The sequence below is a fragment of the Rhamphochromis sp. 'chilingali' genome (genome assembly GCF_963969265.1).
Source record: "Rhamphochromis sp. 'chilingali' genome assembly, chromosome: 22".
NCBI lineage: Eukaryota > Metazoa > Chordata > Actinopteri > Cichliformes > Cichlidae > Rhamphochromis > Rhamphochromis sp. 'chilingali'.
In genome coordinates this window covers 22,326,429-22,334,685 of record NC_137950.1, presented here as the reverse complement: position 1 = coordinate 22,334,685, position 8,257 = coordinate 22,326,429, and the positions used below count along the sequence as shown (strand labels likewise).

At 38.9% G+C, this 8,257-nt stretch overlaps 1 protein-coding gene across 1 annotated transcript in view; it reads right to left on the bottom strand.

Moving 5' to 3' along the window:
- Window positions 1-558: 558 nt before the first annotated feature.
- Window positions 559-8,257, bottom strand: part of pgs1 (phosphatidylglycerophosphate synthase 1) — a 46,844-nt gene continuing 39,145 nt past the window's right edge. The window contains exon 11 of the mRNA XM_080873869.1: window positions 559-1,806. The gene's annotated coding sequence lies outside the window, so the exon portion shown is untranslated. The remainder of the gene's footprint in view (window positions 1,807-8,257) is intronic.

Below are 8,257 nucleotides of genomic sequence, written 5' to 3'. Positions count from 1 at the left end.
CATATCAAGGAGATGAAAGCACGAGCACTGAAGCAGACCTGGGAAATTCCCCTTCCAGCGAAAGGTACGGCTGAAGTAGTACGTGTTAGAGCTGTGACAGAAGGCAGACTAATCAGACATCGGCTTATGTGTCGCACTCCGCAAAATATTAGTACGAGTCGATCTCGCTGTGTTCTTCTCAACTGGCAAGAGTGGCTCACGCAGTGTTCACTAGTGACGATTAGTCAACATTTGAATCATACTTGATGGCCGATTTGTGGTCAAACACCCACATAATTCCAAAATTCATGATAGGTTTTTTTTCAGGGCTCCAAGTGGTTACAAACAAATTTTTATGACAGCTGTCAGAGCTTTACAGTCCACTGTGTGAGCTGTCATCACAAAGCAAAACAAAGGGACATCATAAAAAGGAAGGAAACTCGAAAGTGATTGATCTGAATGCAGTGGAAAACACACCACAGGGTTCAGGTACCTGAAGCTGCAAGAGGCTGAAATGGTTCCAAACTGAAGCCAGATCTTAGTGGAGGCACCAGGAAAGATGGAGGCTTATTGCTTAAACCTTTTTAACTTTATTGGGATTATTTTACAAAAATAGCTTCATGTTGTATAATGACTTGAAACTAAGATCAAAAACACATCAGGAAAGTATTCAAGTGAGAATTTGAGGTTTTCTTGTAAACTTTTATACAAGCATATTTGTTTTTGCAACCAGAGAAGTCTGCCCCTGGTGGCCATTAGAAAGAATGCATTTCCGCATTGGCCTCACTGAAGCTGTCTGTCAAGGTCAGTCATTCCCAAAATAATTTGACTTTAAAGTCAAATAGATTTCTATTTTCTATTCAGTTTTTCTTTTAGAATCACAAAGGATGCTTTGGTTTTGTTTTTTGTTATTTAGACTAAAATTTTAAAATCTTTACATTTAAAAAGAAACAACTAATGAAACGAGGCTGAATTGTTAATTTAATGAAGTGATGAATAGGATTCAACAAATAAAACAAAAGATTAAAAAAAAAGACTGAAAACACACAAAGAATAAGGAACACAACAAAAGCAAACAGAGCAGCTTCAGAAAACATTTTCTTTTATATTTAACATGTAAAAAACCAGCAGGAGTGGTCGTCGAGCAGAAAAGCCAAAACAAAGAGCTAATAGACACCAAACCTCAGGAAACCTTTCACGTCAGCTTTGTTTCATCTCTCGTTTAAAGCTTTTCCACACGAATCGCTGAACTCGAGCTCAATCAGAAAAATCAAACGCTTGAGGACACTTTAAAAACTCCCCACACATTCACTCTTTAATTTACAACAATAACACAGACTGTACAGTCAACTTTACTGCAGGCAGAGCTGTAAACACAGCGTCAAACGCTCATCGAGGTGTCGTCACCAAACAACCTTCATCTGATCAGAGACGTTCACACATGAAGTGCCTGCTTTTTTCCTCCATGCATGCAACACATACCTGTGGACGTGTACGTATGTTAACAGAAGTACGTTTTTTTTTTTTTTTATGCTTGTAGTTAATAACACTACAAAACCAGAGTCCCACAGTGCTATGACGTCACGTGTTAATACATAAAGAGTGTAACGGTGTGAAGGTGGATCCAGAGCTTTAACAAACAGGATTTACCTCCCGAGTCCGCCACATACATGTGCTGCTGTGTGTGTGCATGTGTTTCAGTCACTTCCTATGACACACAGAGGACGCCGGCTCCCAGCGTGCTGAAGGTCATCCAGAGTGTGCTTCTTCCACAGGAGCTGGCCGACCTCCACCTTCAATTCATGTGCAGAATGGACTGTCTGCCACCTGCGGAAAAAAAAAAAAAGCTCAATCTGCTGATTCCCGAGTGATTTTTAGTTGTGGTTTGTGGTTATCATAAAGGACATGATGTGAAGGCTGAGAGTCTGGCAGCACTGCCGAGGTCTTCCTCATTATCACCATTTTTGTTTGTTTTCTAAATGATTTCTGTCCTTGAAGACAACCTGAAGGTTTTTCTAAAATCTAAAAGACTCTTATTAAGCTGGAATAAAACATTAGAAAATATGGAGCATTAATAACACCTGCTAGCTGGTATCAATACATGTTAACAGCAGTATTAACACAGGCTAAATGAGCCTGTGTTAATTTATTCCTTACGGTTTAAGCCCAAACTCACGCTGACAGTTTTCTACACCAGCATTTCTTTATCGTGTAGAAAACCCGAGACACACTGGTTAAATTGCGCTTCTTTATCTTATATTAAGATATCTCAGAGATTAAATGTGTAGTTAAACTTGTTCACAGTGACAGAAACTGGAGTCCAGCCCACATAAGCTCAGAGTGGGCTGTTTGTGGCCTGTGATGTAAAATTAGTTTGACATCCCCGCGATGAAATGCTTTATCACAGGGACGTCAAACTTTTACTCTGAATGCTCCGTTTCTGGTTTGAAACACACTTTTTTCAGTTTCTGTCTTTCATGCAGGTAGTGAGGATTTGTAAACAAGTTGGCATCTTGAAAGCAAACTAGGGGCAACCTGCCAGCATGCAAAGCAACCACAAGCAGGTTTTTGGTGCAGCATCCTCTGCACTTGATTTCACCCAGCAACTACTCACATGCAAACAAAGTGCATGTTTCCAGGGGACTGCTGACTGGTCTTTAGCAGTGATCTACTGTTAGACATTTTTTTATATTGACTGTTTTATATGTTTAAGCACTTTGACCTACAACAGCAGCATTACTGTACTAAAATGATAATTATTATTATTAATATATCTGTTTGACTGCATGAGCACTGAGCAACCAAATGGCTCACAGGTACATTACTTATCTATATCATATGGTATTATGTGATCACGCTGCAACCAACTATCAAAGGGCTAATATGACCCATTTTTAGCATTTCAGAACCTATATTACCTTTAAAAAAATGACATTGTTTTAATTCCATGAAAATAAAAACCTGATCCGCAGAAAGAGCAGAGCCTCCACTTTTATCCATCTTAAACTCACCTTTGTTTTAATATTTACATCATTTCCAACAAAACAACAAGACCGTTGGCATTTTCAGCATTTTAGTAACAGGAATATGAGGTTTGGTTACATAACCTCACATTTATAAACTGTTATAATAAATTAGATTAGTATATTTGATTTGCATTCATCAGCTGCTTAAAAAAAACAACATGTTTTTTGCTTTTCCTTTAAGGCACAAAGAGACCTGTTGCTTCTACTTTTATGTCTGATAATTACGGTGAAATTAATTCACATATGCATCTTCTCAGTGCTTACATGAGTCGGTTAATTACCATCACAAAGCACAAACTTTGGAGCCCTTGTGCAGCGTTACATTTTATATGTTCAGGGTGGAAGCTTTGCTGTGTCCTTTCCTGGACTCTTCCATAGACTTTTCCATATAATTTTGTCAGTGCAATTTCAAATGTTAAATTTAATAGAATCTGATCACTATACATTTATATGTTGTTGGTTTTTTTTTTTATCTTAACAAGTTGGTGTGATTACATGAATTTAAGACGATTACCTGGCAGAAGTTCAGGTTCAAACTGATTTTGATGGTTTACATTTCCTTAGCTTTAAAGTTCATATTTCTGGTTGTTTTTGTGTCATATTTCTCTGACTAAATAAAATTAACTTGGAAAATGTCTTGTAGTGTCTTGGCTGTAAAAAGGTCTGGGACTACTTTATATAAAAAGGTCACGGTGGGGCAAGTTCACTGCATTGGGGAAATCTCAGTTTCACCACTAGAGGGCAGAGGAGACCACCTCAATCCGCCACGCTGGGTTAGAGTGGGTGATGCTGTGTGGACATCAGCTGCGTTTTAACCCCATGTGGTTTGGAGAGGCTCCAGCTTGTTGTCACCAATTTCCAACAATAGACAGCCTGCGCTGCTGATAAGAACTTTTTAACCGGCACAGCCATTGTTGGAGGGCTGCGTTTTGTTTTTTCCTCTGTCAGGAAAAAAAGGAGGCGATAAGCAGTACAAGTACACAGATCACAATGCCAGATGGATACAAAACAGGAGCGAGCGCGAACAAACTGATCTAAACAGGTTATTTATTGTCTGCCTGAAATTCAAAGAAAAAAGTTTTAAAAAATTAAATAAAAAACCCAGAATGTATTTTTAAAGAAAACATTTAAAAAAAAAACAGCACTTTTATATTTCAAATAAGTAAATATGATGAATCTGGTTTCCTGGACCTGAAGGTGAATGTGTAGCTGGGGTCACTGAGGCTGCTTTGCTTCAGGAACAGAGCCGTGTGATCCCATTAAGGAACAAAGGCTCTGACAGAGGAGCTTCACGTATGCCAGCAGCCCGTATGCTCAGCACGTGCTTCACCTTTAATAATAATGATATAGAGCACTCGTGCGTAAATGTATTTCTCAAATGCAAACATAGAATAAATCATCACAGCCTTCCTGTTGACTGAAGTCGCATATCATGGCCTGATGAGGTAGTGAAACAGCTTTCAACAAATGCCTGACAGCACACAGCTTTCATCACATGCAGAGTCGCCCTGAGCTTCCTGAGCTCAGGGACCTACACGTCGTAGGTGCACGCAAGGACAGGACGCGGTCTTTAACCCGTCGGCGGCCTAATCTGTGAAAACTAAGTGTTTTCAGCTGTGTGAACAGATCTGATCCTTCTTCGTGCAACTTGTTGAGAAAAGGAAGAGTGTGGAAAACAGCTTGCCTGATTCTCCTGAATCTGGAGGAGTAAATAGTGAACATGTTGGAGACTATTTTCAGCAGCAGTTTAATAAACATTTGTAGCTGTGATGATTTCTAACAAAGAAGTTGTACACTTGTTATCACGAAGACTGCAGTGGGGTTGTGTAGAGTGTCTTCCAAACGCCTGGCTTTCTGCTTTTATTTCAGTCACATGTTAATTCTGTAATAATTACAGATACACGATCACAAGGTCAAACATTACCAGACTTCCAGATCCAGCTCCCCCCAGCTATGCTTTCAAACTGTGAAACAAAGGTTTGACAGAAGGTGGGCCTGCTGGAATATTTCACATATTTATTCCCTTCACGTAGGGTTAGTTAACCTATTAACCCTGTTACACACTTTTTTCCTCAACATCATCGGTGGGATTTGTTTTTGTTTTGTTTTTTTCCAGAAAAATCTGATGTATGTAAAACAATACACAAACTGATATTTAAGCTTTTTTATTTTGTTTACTTACTATTAATTTAACATCCCAGTTTTTAAAAATGAGAAATTAATTTAAAAATTTACAGGATTAAAAACATGCAAGGCGGTGTATTTTCATGGCTCTTATGTTTAACAGATTTTTCATTTATTCATTTCTATTTTAATATTTTTACATAATGGTCACTCTGCAATGCCATCTATTGTTTTTAATACTTAAATGTTTTTAATACTGGTTGTTTGAGGTCTAAATGCAGCATTACTGTACTTAAATAATAATTATTACTAATATCTTACTAGAAAGCATGAATCTCTGATGACAGCCTTAGCACACAGTTACCTATCTTAGGCTCCTGAAGGTTCTTATCTATATCAAATATTATTGTGTAATCACGTTGCCAGGCAACACCTGTCGAATGGCTAATACTATATGAGCCATTTTTAGCATTTATGAACCTATATGACCCTACAAAACCATTAAATCGTTGCAATTTCACAACAATAAAACCTGATTTAGATCCAGAAAAAGAAAACTGTGATATAAATGATGGCGTTGCCTGCCAACTACCTTTCAAAACCACTGCAATGGCACTGACCCGTACCAGCTTGCATAAATGTATAGATTAAATGATTAATCTCAAATTTAAACACCTAAAAAAAAGCAACTACGTTAAATTTGACTCCAGTATTTCACTTTCAGGGTCTGCTGTGTATATTTTAATCAGGAATCCTGTAATTTTGTGGTTTAAGTGCTTTACTTTCTCTCTTTTTTTTGCAACTACAGAAGAATGAGATTCACGGGACACAGGCTAAACACAAAACTACTAATATCAGGATCCATTCATTGCTTACTTTTACTGATAAATAAAAGTAAAGAGCACGGCCAGCCTCACAGTTTGAATACTTCTTAAAAAAAAAAAAAAAAAAAAAAAAGGTATGTCAGATTTTTGCTGACGCTCAATCAGAACTCATTCTTAAGATGTTTATTTTGTTTTAAAGGAAGTTTCTTCAAGGCGGCATTCACAGTGTTGGGCCTTCACAGGAAAAGAGGCCTGAATAGCTCGAGGCTGATGTTTGAAACAGCTGACATATAGCAGATGTCAAATCTGCAAAAAGTGTGAGTTTTAATGTGCGTGTGAGAGCTTTTTCTTTCTTGAAGTGGCTCAGACTTATTCACAGAGATTAGGATCAAATCGCACAGCTGTTTGCATTTTTAGCTCACAGACACCAGTGAGTCTTTTCTCTTATCTAAATATGATGTAAGAGTTGAGGCCAACTTTGAGCCTGGAGTCATTGATGAGTCTCGCAGACCTGAGCGTGCGTCACAGAGTCGGTAACTCGAGGACATACAACTTTTTTTTCTATTTTTTCCCTCTCCACTGTTTCTCCAACAATAGGCCTGAATACACTCTTACACACATCATTGTTTGAGAATGAAAGATGACCTATTTTAGTCCATTTCCCTCTGGCAGCACATCAATCAGCATTTTTTTTTTTCACAACTCTATTCAGGTAGTGATAAGACACCACCCATTTACCGTCAGTATCCAGTCTGCAACACTTCCTGTTCTCAGAAACCACCACCAAAAGAGAAAAGAAAAAAATGCTGACCGTCTTTCCATCAATCTTTAGCTGCAATCTTGACAGGCTTCCCTCCTGGCTGATCTTCAGTTTATGATGCGACCACAACTTTAACCGTCCCCCTGAATGTTTCTGCTAAGCAGAAGCAGCCTGTTCACTCAGGGTTTTTTTGAGCTGCTGAACCTTAAGAGAGTTCACCTCTCGCCAAGTCCTGACAGGATTCACGGTTACCCAGACCTCAGTATCAAATCATCACCATAACACCACGATGACTCACTCAGCGGTGAATCAGCCGACACGCTGTCCCTGCTCTCACTTTGGTGATTTGGGCTGCTGGGAAGGCGAGGACGGGACCTGCGATTTGGGACTCACCGCAATGACTGCAGGCATTTCGAAGAAGCCGCAGCCTGTTTTACTCTGTGTGTGTGTGTCTGTAAATAATGTTTGGGCCTATATTTTGTCTACTCTTTATTTGCAGACAAACTAAATAAAAATACTGGAGATGGTGTAGAAAGTAAATCAGCTACGAGGAAATATTCTGTTGTCTTTAATAACCTGATGATACTGATGTTGAATTTTTGCATATGTTCCAAAAGTTGGTATATTTTAGTACTTAACCGTCATTTTTCCAGGCAAACAAAGTCATCCTTTCCGCTTCCCCATTCCTCAAATGCAAACACCTCCTCTGTTCTGTTAGAAAAGACGGTGAGCTAAATATCTTTGAGTTTGTCACATAAAACAAACAATTACTGTGGGCAAAAAAAGTAAAAACGTTTTAGGAAACTAGATGCATCGCCCAAAAAAAATCATCATATTTAATGCTTGCATTTGCCAGTGTGCAAATGTATTATAACTGACGCCATATGGATTATGTAAGACTTTAGTCTGCGCGCAGAAAAATATATGAGGCTCAAAATGAGCTTTGGTAATCGTTGTTATTGCAGATGACAGCATGAAGTCAAACCCGAGGTGCGCTGCTAGTTAACGAGGCACACAGATCTAATAACCTCTGTTAACTCATCAAAACAACAACAAAAAAAGCAGTTAGCCAACCAGACAGGGTGTAAGCATGACCGTTTAGATAACACTCAACTCGTTTTGCCTGAGGACTTTTTTTTTTTCAAAATGAAAGTTTGCAATACGGAGGTTTTTTTTCCAGCGAGTCTTCAAGAAGAATGCGTTTGAAGTCGTTCAGGAACAGGAAGTTACATTAGAGCCCATCTCAGCTGCTGCAGCTTTCCTCTGCAGGCTCAGTGAGAGGTCTCAGGCCTGACATTACAGGTCTGTGGTCAGGGATCAGGAAGCAACCTGTGACATTAACCTGTGACAGGGTTAATTTGTCACGCAGGCCAGAAGTGGAGCATCACGCATCAAGTGATCTGCTTGAAGCTCTAACATTTACAGAGGTTTATTTCCAAGTCTTCAACATCATCTTCCTTCCTTCCTTCGGAGCCAACTTCCTCTATAAATGCTGAATTTAAGTCCAGTATTCTCTCTCTTTTAGCTCCATTTTTGGCCTCCAC